This window comes from Lissotriton vulgaris, chromosome 4_1, assembly GCF_964263255.1.
Source record: "Lissotriton vulgaris chromosome 4_1, aLisVul1.2, whole genome shotgun sequence".
In the NCBI taxonomy this organism is placed as follows: Eukaryota; Metazoa; Chordata; class Amphibia; order Caudata; family Salamandridae; genus Lissotriton; species Lissotriton vulgaris.
The window spans coordinates 1,735,044,749-1,735,057,262 of record NC_141691.1 but is presented as its reverse complement, the minus strand read 5'-3'; positions in this window follow the sequence as shown (position 1 = coordinate 1,735,057,262).

The following is a 12,514-nucleotide window of genomic DNA, read 5'->3' as shown; positions in this document are numbered from 1 at the left end:
AAAAGTCCTGGATTGGACCAGCCACTTTGCTATCCCCTTTAACATCTCATATTCTAAATCTCATAATCAAGGGCTCCCGAGAAGAAGAAAAATTACCTTCCACTCCATCAGACATCAATCTTGAAAAAATCCATGAAGAACTAAAGAAACTTTCAGAATTCTTCTAGCCGGCAGAAAATGTAAATACTATCCTTGATATTTACACCACCTCTATCAAAACTCTTGAATGCTACGCTCCACTGAAAACCTGACCATACATAAGCCCTCAGCAATCTGGCACGCTCAAATGCTTAACAAAAATAATAGTACCATACAAAAACAAGCAAAGAAATAGAGAATATCAAATCTCCTGAATGACATCAGTCTACTTAAAACTCTCCACTCTAATCTCCGTCCCACACCATCATCACCACTTCCACAGCTCCCTCACTTCTAGCCATTTCCCCTCACCTCAAAATCAAATGGACTTCCTCCAATCTATTCTTTCATATCGTAGTCTCTCCAATATCCTGAACTCTTTCAAGGCAATCTTACATAAAAACAACGCCCTTCATTTTTCTCTCATAAATAAAAATGCTCCAAGGAGAGGCCTACATTCCCCTTACCCACAATGTGCTCCTAAGCTAAGGAGCATTTTCCAGATGCCATTAAGTCAAGTTATTTCCTTCTCCTCCTAAAAAAACATTCCTGGACACAGCTGATCTCACCAACTTCTGCCTTATTAAACACCTTACAATCATAGGGACAATGAGAAAGCTGTCAGTACTCAGTTACAGGAGAAATCTTCCACTTGACCACTGATCAGGCTTCAGATGAATGGGATTTCTTCATGTTTGCCAATCACACCAAACATATCCAGATTTAAACCTGGCAATCCAACCTAAGCCTACCATTCCCCCTTATCTGTCCCCCTTTGCCTCTTTGCTGACAGTCCATGTAAAATCGCTCGGATTAACCCTCAACACAGGCTTCTCATTCAAGTAGCACACTGACATGAAAACCAACACAGCTTGGTTCTTACTCGTTCTGTTGAGGAAAGTGAAGAAGATTCTCACAGAAGATGGCTTCAAAACTACCCTACAAGCCTTTGTCACCTCCTATTTGGCTGAGGTAACACTTTACATTACAGTCTCCCAGACCGCACCCAGTGGCCTAGAATTGAAGCAATTTGATCACATCATGCTCACGTTAAAGATCTCCATTGGCTACCATTCCAGGCTAGATCATCTACAAGATAAGCTGTATCATTTATAAAGCTCTCAACAAAACCTCAGCATACCTGGAAAACAAACTAGCCATGTATGAGGGATTATGCCAGATCCGGAGCCTGAATATCACCAGACTGGAGACTAAACTTTGCAAGAAGGAAAAAACGTAAGGAAAGCATCCTCCATTCTTGCTCACACGATCTAGAATAGTTTCTCTATTAGCATTAAATCAGCTTTCAGTGCTCTGTTGCTCTCTACTAGGTTCCTACTCTACAAATAACAACATATACATATAACTTTTTATATTATTGTATTTAATACGTACATGTAAACTAAACATATTTATTAATTATTGTAATTGACATTTTTGTAATGCAAAGACCCATCTACATTTGTAAAGTAATCACATTTATAAATGGGTGAAAAAATAGCACTCTACCTTCAGTCAAATAACTATTTAAGAAAGTGTTTAATTGTGTGGGGGCAGGGTGAATAAACTATTCTAATTCCAAACCACAAAACACTGAAGAAAGTGCATAATTTGGAGGGCTTGAATGTACTATTCTAACTTTAGTTGAACAAAAACTGGGAAAAATGTATAATTTTGGCAGGAGTAATAGTCACTTCCATCCCCAAAACGTAGGGGAAATGTACTCATTTTATAGGGTCCTATTTAGATATTCTAACTCCAGGTCAACAAACATTGGAGAAAGCATATTATTGCAGGAGTGGATGAACTATGCTAGTCTAACTCAACACCACCAAAAATGGAAGAATGTGCTTAATGTGGAAAGGTAGATACATTATTCTAACTTTGGACCAGCACACATTGTAAAAAGTATACAATTTGAGAAAGGGAGTGGGGAAAGAGGGTCATATATATACTATTCTAACTCCCACCCCCCCCCAAAAAAAAGGAACAACATTTGGAAGGTTGAGGTGTACTATTCTAACACCATGCCAAAAAGCATTGGGGGAAATTGCAGAAATAGGGTGGGGCAAATATACTACTCTAACTCTTAATATAAATTAAGTATTTTCCTTTTTTAAAACATGAAATTCTTGTATATCTCAAAAGGTATAAACTCCCCCAAAATATTTAAGAAATGTAATAAAATATAAAAAATTAAATAAGTAATATTTAAATATAAACTAGTGAAATTTTACCTTTTTTAACACTATATTATAACTATAACGTCCATGAAATCTTTGTTTTTTAGTGAATTTCACAGTTTTTTAATAATATATATTGCACTACAATTTACCTCGTGAGTTCAATTTTCTTTGTTTTTCTAGTCAGGCCGTGAGCAAGGCGGTTGTCCGCCGAAACGCGTAGGGTTTTTTGAAGGCTTATGGTTTACAATAAACCGTGATTTTGACCACACAGACGGAGCATTAATCTTTATTTTCCTGTGTAGAGTGCGTGGTACTTTGTGAGTACGTGAAGCAGTATATATATATATATACGCGGATTTCAGGACGAGATAACGCGGTTGTGAAGTTATTAACCTCATGCTGGGTGGTGTGCACAGCCACTGCTGCCCCCCGCTACAAGGAATCCTGGACTCTGGGGCTGAGGTGGTTGAGGGACCCAAGGAGGCACTTTGTTCAAGAAATTACAAGCAGAAAAATATTTGGTTTTATTTGCACGCACTTTTCCCTGCACCCCCCGCACAACCCCTTGGCATGAATTTTACCCCTGCGCACCACCGACAAGGATCCACAACAAAGGATTCTGGGTCTTGTAGTTCACCTTTACAAATGTGAGCCAACACAGGTGAGCGGACTAACAGGGGGCGGAGCGGGTATGGACCAACTACTAAAAGGAGGCAGGACTTTTAGCTTGCTGATAAACTTCCTGGACACTTGGGCGCTGAGGAAGGCTGATGAGTAGGCGAAATGCATTCGCCGCCATGATCAATAAAGTGCTTTCCAAAGGTTTCCTCTTGTGTGGCCTCTGCTCTCTCGCAAGATGGATTTTCGGTGGATATATATATATATATATATATATATATATATATATATATATATATATATATTCAATCAAAACAGGTAGCCTTAACAGAAGCTCTGCCCCACAAAGTTTTTCAATGAGCACATTTATTTGAATCCATTTCACTGCTCGCTTCCCAGCAGATTTCAGAGTCTCCTTCGAACATAAAAGCCTGACGCGAATCAGGGATGACCCTTTCCTCAGAGGCAATGTTTGTGAAGGTCAATCAGACAGTTCCTGGTAGTGTCTACTCAAATAGCTCTCACCTGCCTCTATGGGCGTTTCTCAGGCGCACTGCATCCTGGGCTTTGTAGTACACTGTCCTTTAACCCACAGTGGGGCTGCTTCTTCAACCTTGCAATTTGAAACCAATGTTCTCCCAGTGGAGCAAGGAGGGCACTGGAACCTGACTGGAAGCGCACTTGCAGCAGTGAATTCGTGTCCAAGGCAGCACCACCTGCGTTGGCGCTGCGCCTGCCTTCGTTCCATGACTGCAAGCTCCTACCAAAAGCCTGCATGGACCCTCATTCAAGGTGGGACTTGCTTCCCCACTGGGCAACAGCTGAAAATATTCAATCAAAACAGGTAGCCTTAACAGAAGCTCTGCCACACGAAGTTTTTCAATGAGCACGTTTATTTGAATCAATTTCACTGCTCGCTTCCCAGCAGATTTCAGAGTCTCCTTCGAACATAAAAGCCTGACTCGTTTCAGGGATGACCCTTTCCTCAGAGGCAATGTTCGTGAAGGTCAATCAAACAGTTCCTGGTAGTGTCTACTCAAATAGCTCTCACCATCCCTGAAACGCTTCAGGCTTTTATGTTCGAAGGAGACTCTGAAATCTGCTGGGATGCAAGCAGTGAAATGGATTCAAATAAACGTGCTCATTGAAAAACTTTGTGTGGCAGAGCTTCTGTTAAGGCTACCTGTTTTGATTGAATATTTTCGGCTGTTGCCCAGTCGGGAAGCAAGTCCCACCTTAAATGAGGGTCCATGCAGGCTTTTGGTAGGAGCTTGCAGTCATGGAACGAAGGCAGGCGCAGCGCCAACGCAGGTGGTGCTGCCTTGGACACGAATTCACTGCTGCAAATGCGCTTCCAGTCAGGTTCCAGTGCCCTCCTCGCTCCACTGGGAGAACATTGGTTTCAAATTGCAAGGTTGAAGAAGCAGCCCCACTGTGGGTTAAAGGACAGTGTACTACAAAGCCCAGGATGCAGTGCGCCTGAGTCACGCCCATAGAGGCAGGTGAGAGCTATTTGAGTAGACACTACCAGGAACTGTTTGATTGACCTTCACAAAGATTGCCTCTGAGGAAAGGGTCATCCCTGAAACGCGTCAGGCTTTTATGTTCGAAGGAGACTCTGAAATCTGCTGGGATGAGAGCAGTGAAATGGATTCAAATAAACGTGCTCATTGAAAAACTTTGTGTGGCAGAGCTTCTGTTAAGGCTACCTGTTTTGATTGAATATATATATATATATATATATATATACACAAACATATATATATGTGTGTGTGTATTGATTTAATATATCCTCAATTCCACCTCTCCCTTGATGAAATGCATATCTTCAAGGTACATAGAGGTAAAGCTAAGTGTCATAAACCTATACTTACCTATATACACTTATCTTTACAATATTTTTTGAGGGCAATAGTCTCTTTTCTTTTTTTATATTTGTTATTCACCATCACTTTTAATTTATCATTACAAATAGCATCCAACATTAATAAAGCTTCAAAAATAAATTAAGCAAAGAGACAAGTTTTGCCAGGAAAAAAATGAGAAGATAAATGAATTAAAAAGGCAATCCTGCAACAAAAAAATAAAAATAACATACAAACAAACAATATCATTGAGTCTAAATTACAACATATATCTATGCCACCAAAAAATAAGGAAAACTCTGAGCAAAAACAAATGCTACATTATATCTGGAACCAAGGATTATACCTGGGTTCGCTCCATTCTAGTCGTCCAGTCATTAATCCGGGCCCAAATAAGATTCCCAAGTTTCCTAGCCTTCCACCCTTTCTTCTCATATAGGCCCTTTTCCAAATTATACATGGCTAAAAGTCGTGACACCCATTGTTGAAAATTAGGGGGTTAGGATCCCTCCATGCAGATGCCGCACAGATTCTAACTACAGCCATGGCAAGAAATATAAATTCCCGGTGAGCTATCAGTTCATCATTTCTCGCCACACCTAAAACCACTATCTCATTGGTTAATCTTGTTTGAATCCTCAGAGTTTGACCCATGAAATCCTCTATACCACTTTTCAAGGGATCCAAAACAGGACAAGAGGTAAACATGTGAACTACATCTGCCTCATCGCGGTGGCAACGGGGACAACAAATACCCATAGTCCCCCCCATTGATCTAATCTGGCGGGGGTGTGATAGAGTGAAAGAATAGTTTTATAATGTTGAGTTTGGAGGTTGGCTAACTTTAAAACTGGGTATCCTAGCTTAAGTGAAGCCCTAAACTCACACCCTTCAATATTCAGCTTTCGGTGCCTCTTCTCACAGTATTTTTCCAAATCATCACTTTGTCGTTGACTCAACTCTCCACAAATCTGGATGATGGTACACCCATCAGGGTCTTGCACCCTTTCCATGACTGCGTCTTTAGAAAAAGCTCTTGCTCCCCCCTTTTTCCTTACAAGTGCAGACCGAATCTCTAAGAATTAAAAACATTCTCTATGCTCCAGATAAAACAGGGTTTGAGCTCTTTCAAATGAGATTATACCATCGGGATCAATGAGGTCACCAATTGTTTTTACACCCAAAGCACCCCACCGCCTAGTAATAATACCGTCCTGTAAGACCTCAGGTAAAGATGGATTCCCAAATAGAGGAGTATGATAATTCATTCTTCCCAGCCCCAACTTTTTTCTAACAGAGGACCAAACCGATATGGCTGCTCCCAGAGTCTTAAATTTGACTTTCTTATAGTAGCTAGCTTCGCTAAACCTCAGAAGCCAGTTGTGGGCTTCTCCTTCTAAAAGTAGCTCATATACACCTGGTGGAGCGTCAACGTTCCTCCACTGATCAGTGACTTTCCACCCAGTAGCCCACGGATATATTGCATCACTGCGGCCCACTAATATGCTCTTAAATCAGGTACCACTCAGCCCCCTCTCTCCCTAGAGAAGGACATATATCTGAGTGCCCTACTCGTCTTCCCTTGAGCCCAGATAAACCGGTTTATCATTCTCTCCATTTCTTTAAACCAGCTGTTGTCAAACTTCAGGGGTATCATCCTGAATAAATATAAGACTTTTGGCAGGAATATAATTTTAATGATGTTGCATCTTCCCACAATCGAGAGGTGCAGATTATTCATCCTATCAAAGTATTTCTTAGATTTTTGAATCACTGGGGCGAGATTCTTCTCCGCAACTTTAGTTAAATCTGAGGTTATGATAACCCCTAGATAAGTAGCCAAATCAGTCACTCTTGTATCTAACAAGGTGGTCTTATCATTAACTACAATTTGTGTCTTCCCACGGTTAAGTCTGTAACCGGAAACTGCCCCAAAGCATTCTGTCTCATGCTCTATTTCAGTTAAAGCCGAAGAAGGATTTGCGGCCGTCATTGCCAGGCCATCTGCATAACCCAAGATCTTTGTTTCAAAGCAGTTGAGCCATATAGGGAGGATATCCTTGTTCGACTCGATTCTCCTAATAAAGGGTCGATTTAAAGAGCGAAAAGGAGGGGAGAGAAGGGGCACACCTGCCTTGCTCCCCGCATAATAACAGTTGGATAACCCATCATCCAGAGTTGAATCCCTATACAGTACCTATCAATCAATCAATCAAAGACATTTATAGAGCGCACTACTTACCCGTAGGGTCTCAAGGCGCTTAGGGGGCGGGGGGGTGCCTTTACTGCTCGAACAGCCAGGTCTTGAGCTTCTTCCTGAAGGAGAGGTGGTCTTGGGTCAGGCGCAGGTCGGCCGGGAGGGAGTTCCAGGTCTTGGCGGCCAGGTAGGAGAAGGACCTTCCTCCTGTTGTCGCTCTACGGATGCGTGGGACGGCGGCGAGGGCGTGGCTGGCAGATCGGAGGTGGCGTTTGGGAGCGTAGAAGTTGATCCGGTTGTTGAGGTAGCTCGGGCCTTGATCGTGTAGGGCTTTGTGTGCGTGGGTGAGGAGACGGAAGGTGATTCTTTTGTTGACGGGGAGCCAGTGCAGGTCTCTCAGGTGTCCGGAGATGTGGCTGTCTCGTGGGATGTCGAGGATGAGTCTGGCTGAGGTGTTCTGGATCCGCTGGAGTCTCTTCTGGAGCTTGGCGGTGGTTCCGGCGTAGAGGGCGTTGCCGTAGTCCAGTCGGCTGGTGACGAGGGCCTGGGTGACGGTCTTCCTGGTCTCCGTGGGGATCCACCAGAAGATCTTCCGTAGCATGCGCAGGGTGTTGAAGCACGACGAGGAGACGGCGTTGACTTGTCTGGTCATGGAGAGGGAGGAGTCCAGGATGAAGCCTAGGTTGCGTGCGTGGTTCGTCGGTTTGGGTGCGGTGCCCAGGGCGGGGGGCCACCAGGAGTCATCCCAGGCGGAGGGCGAGGAGCCCAGGATGAGGACCTCCGTCTTGTCTGAGTTCAGTTTCTGGCGGCTGGTCGTCATCCACTCGGCTACCTCTTTCATCCCTTCGTGCAGGTTGGCTCTGGCGGTGGCGGGGTCGTTGGTCAGGGAGAGGATCAGCTGGGTGTCGTCGGCGTAGGAGATTATGTTGAGGTTGTGCTGGCGTGCGATGGCCGCGAGGGGGCTCATGTAGACGTTGAAGAGGGTAGGGCTCAGCGAGGATCCTTGAGGGACGCCGCAGATGACTTCGGTGGCCTCTGACTTGTACGGTGGTAGGCGGACTCTCTGTGTTCTTCCGTCGAGGAAGGAGACGATCCATTCCAGTGCCTTCTCCTGGATTCCGACATTGCTGAGGCGCTGCACTAGGGTGCGGTGGCAGACCGTGTCGAAGGCCGCGGAGAGGTCTAGGAGGATGAGGGCCGCTGTTTCTCCGTTGTCCATCAGGGCTCGGATGTCGTCGGTGGCGGCGATGAGGGCGGTCTTGGTGCTGTGGTTGGCTCAGAAGCCGGACTGTGAGGGGTCGAGGGATCCGTTCGTCTCGAGGAAGGCGGCCAGCTGTTTGTTGACGGTCTTCTCAATGACTTTGGCTGGAAACGGGAGTAGCAAGATGGGGCGGTAATTCTTGAGTTCGGTGGGGTCTGCTGTAGGTTTCTTGAGTAGGGCGCTGAGTTCGGCGTGCTTCCAGCTCTCGGGGAAGGTGGCGGTGTCGAAGGAGGTGTTGATAATGTCCCGCAGGTGGGGTGCGATGACAGCGTCGGCCTTGTTGAAGACGTGATGAGGGCAGGGGTCGGTCGGAGATCCGGAGTGGACGGAGTTCATCATGCGGACGGTGTCTTCGGTGCTGATCGGAGTCCAGGCTCGGAGGGTGGTGGTGGGCGGCGTTGCTGTGGTCGTGGCGTGGGTCGGTTGAGTGCTGAAGCTGTTGTGTATGTCCGCGATCTTGTTGTGGAAGTAGGAGGCGAGGGAGTTGCAGAGGTCTTGCGAAGGGGTGATGTCGTTGTTTCCGGCGTTGGGGTTGGAGAGCTCTTTCACGATGTTGAAGAGTTCCTTGCAGTTGTGTGCGTTGTTATCCAGTCGGTTCTTGAAAGCCGTTTTCTTGGCGGCGCGGATCAGTTGGTGGTGCTTCCGGGTGGCGAGCTTGAGGGTGGTCCTGTTGTCCGGCGTAGGTTCCTTTCTCCAGACTTTCTCGAGGGCTCGGCAGTTCTTCTTGGAGCTCTTGAGTTCGTCGGTAAACCATGGGGCTTTCTTGCTGCCGGGTCTGCTGGGCGGGGTCCTCATAGGGGCGAGTTCGTCTGCGCAGTTGCTGATCCACTTCGTGAGGTTGTCGGCGGCCTGGCTGGGGTTCGCTGAGCTGGCAGGAGGGTGCTGGCTCAGGGAGGCGGCGAGCTGGTCAGCTGTGATCTTGTTCCAGCTTCTACGGGCACCCTGTTGCTGGTGGTGGTGGATCGTCGTTCTTTCGAAGGTGAAGTGGACACAGCTGTGGTCCGTCCAGTGGAGTTCTGTGGCGTGGCTGAAGGCGATGTCTTTGCTGGATGAGAAGACGGCGTTGAGTGTGTGTCCGGCGAGGTGGGTGGGGGTGCTCACCAGTTGCTTGAGTCCAAGGTTGGCGAGGTTGTCGAGCAGGGTGCTGGTGTTGCGGTCGTTGTTGTTCTCCAGGTGGAAGTTGAGGTCCCCCAGGAGGATGTAGTCAGCGGAGGGGAGGGCGTGCGGGCTGATGAATTCGGCGATGTCCTCGCTGAATTGAGTGCGTGGTCCCGGGGGTCGGTAGATCAGGGTGCCTCTGAGGGTGGTCTTCGGGTCGGTGTGGATCTGGAAATGCAGGTGTTCGGCGGTGGTTAGGGTGTTGTCGGTGCTGGTCGTGATACGGATGGTGTTCTTGTGGATGATGGCGATGCCTCCACCCACCTGGTTGGCGGTGCGGTCCCTCCGGATGATCTTGTAGCCCTCTGGGATGGCGATGGCGATGTCGGGCGCTGAAGAGGCGTTCATCCAGGTCTCCGTGAGGAAGGCAACGTCAGGGGCTGTGGTGTCTAGGAGGTTCCAGAGTTCGATGGCGTGTCTGTGGACGGAGCGGGTGTTGAGCAGGATGCACTTGAGGTGGTTGCTGCTGGTGTTCGGCTTGGCAGGTGCTGGTGCCGGGCAGGTCCGGATGCAGGTGAACTTGCAGGCGTGGCAGCTGAAGGGTCCGTGGGTGCGCTTCGGGGTGGCTTGGTAGCATCCAGGGAGTCGGCCGGTGTTGAGTGCGATGAGGGTGGCGGCTGTGTACGTCAGGCGGGTCGGCCGGGGTCCTCGTGGGCCAGGGGTCCTGGCCCTGGGCGCGGTCCAGGCGCGGACGGGCGTAGACGGGCTTACCTTTGGCGCGCCTTCGGTGCATAATCGGCGCGCCCGCTGCGCGTGACCGCTGCACGTTCGCACGGTCGCCATATATGGCCAAGTGCGCGGGTGGGCGGAGCAGCTGGGAGGCGGGAGCGGGGAGGGTACACAAAGAAAAAGGGGCGGGGCTAGCGGTGATGGCGGGAAGCGGGGAGGGGGTGCGAAGGTCGGCAAGGCAACCGGGCAAACAGGAAGGAAACACGCAAATACAATCACAGAACCTAAATACAGGCACTAAGGAATGACAAAAAACATAGGCAAAAACAAAGCAAATCCAACAGTCGAGCACGGACCACGCCGCTCGAAGGAGGGGGCGTGGTCACGCGGCGGCAGCGAGGCAGGCAAGGCAAGGGGGCACACGCAGCAGCTGGTGGCCGTGCGGCGCGGGGGTGTCCTACAACTAGGACACACTCACCTGTGTCCCACGGTCGCCATATATGGCCAAGTGCGCGGGTGGGCGGAGCAGCTGGGAGGCGGGAGCGGGGAGGGTACACAAAAAAAAGGGGCGGGGCTAGCGGTGATGGCGGGAAGCGGGGAGGGGGTGCGAAGGTCGGCAAGGCAACCGGGCAAACAGGAAGGAAACACGCAAATACAATCACAGAACCTAAATACAGGCACTAAGAACGACAAAAAACATAGGCAAAAACAAAGCAAATCCAACAGTCGAGCACGGACCACGCCGCTTGAAGGAGGGGGCGTGGTCACGTGGCGGCAGCGAGGCAGGCAAGGCAAGGGGGCACACGCAGCAGCTGGTGGCCGTGCGGCGCGGGGGTGGCCTACAACTACCTAAATAGCTTTAATGCACCCCTTGCCTACGCTTACATTCTCAAGTGCAGTCCAAAGATATCCCCACGAGACCCTATCAAACGCCTTCTCCGCATCCAGCAGTGTAAGCGCCATAGGGTCTCTTGTGACTGAGGTACCATCAAACAAGGTGCAACCTCTCCGGATATGCTCAGCCGTGCCCCTCCTTGGTATGAACCCATGTTGGCGAGGCGATATCTCCTTCACTATGATAGTGCTAAGACGATTTGCTAAAAAAATTTAATAGATCTTTGCATCGCTATTCATTAGGCTAATTGGCCTATAAGATCCGGGCTCATTAGGGAGCTTTCCTTTCTTTAAAAAGATGAACATGCTAGCTTCTGCTCATGACAGTGGAGGTGTTTCCCCACTCTGCGCCTGGCGCATTACAAAACTTAAGTCTTCTCCCTGAATTGAAAAAAAAGTCTTACAGAATTCGAATGGAATTAGATCAGGGCCAACCACCTTGCCTGATGGCAAATCTTTTATGGCTCCCTGAATTTCTTCATCGGAAAATCTAGCCTCCATAGCCATTGAGTCTTCTGTTGAAAATGTCTCGACTGTAACCAGCGCTAAATAATACTTTACATCCTTAATGTCTATAACTGTATTCTCCCTATATAGACTTTGATAGTACTTGTGGAAAAGCTTTCATATTTTCTTCCCTGGTAACTGTCTGCCTAGTCCTTACGGCTAACATATGCCCAGCTTGCTCACTAAATTCATGGTGAGTTTGTCTCCAGGCCAGAAATTTCCCTGCTGCTTTCGCTGCCATGATTTCACCAGCTTCAGCTTTTGCAAAAGCTAACTTCTGCAAAATCTCGTCCATATTTAGGCTAGAACCAATTGCCCTAACCAGTTCTTCTTCTAGATCCATAATTACTCTATGTATGGTCTCAATCTCTAGTATTTCGTTCTTATTCCGTTTCAAAGAATAGCTCATAGTTCCTCCCCTAATGCCAGCCTTGAGTGCATTCCATACCACACCTTACCCACCACCCCCCTGTTAATCTCTAGAAATTCCTTAAACCAATTATTCATATACTGACCATAATTCAAGTCCTGCAGTAAGGCCAGTTCAAACATCCAGCTCGTTTCCTGCGCCCTCCCAACAAAGTTTTGGACCTCTAACACCAAGGGATTATGGTCAGAGACCACTCATGGAAATTTCTTAACCTTACATTAGAGAGAGGAGAGATGAGGAAACAAGAAAATAATCTAGACACGCTACGCCCCTATGTGGTGCTGAATAGTACTTGCTACCCATCCCCTGGGGAATCGGTTGCTACCAAGCATCTGTAAGCCCAATATCCTCCATCATTTGAACTAGGGCCCTGTGGCCTTTCTTTATCTGGCCTACAAATTTACTTGGATCCACCTTCCACAACCCATCTATGCCATTAATATTAAGGACCCCACACATAATGATCGGGAGTGGCCAATTAGCCAGGTCCATATTTACATAATTGAATTTTTCTGGATCGTCCACCATTGGCCCATAGATTGAACAGAGCGTAAAATTGAACCCTTGCACTTTGCATTCCACGATTGCCCA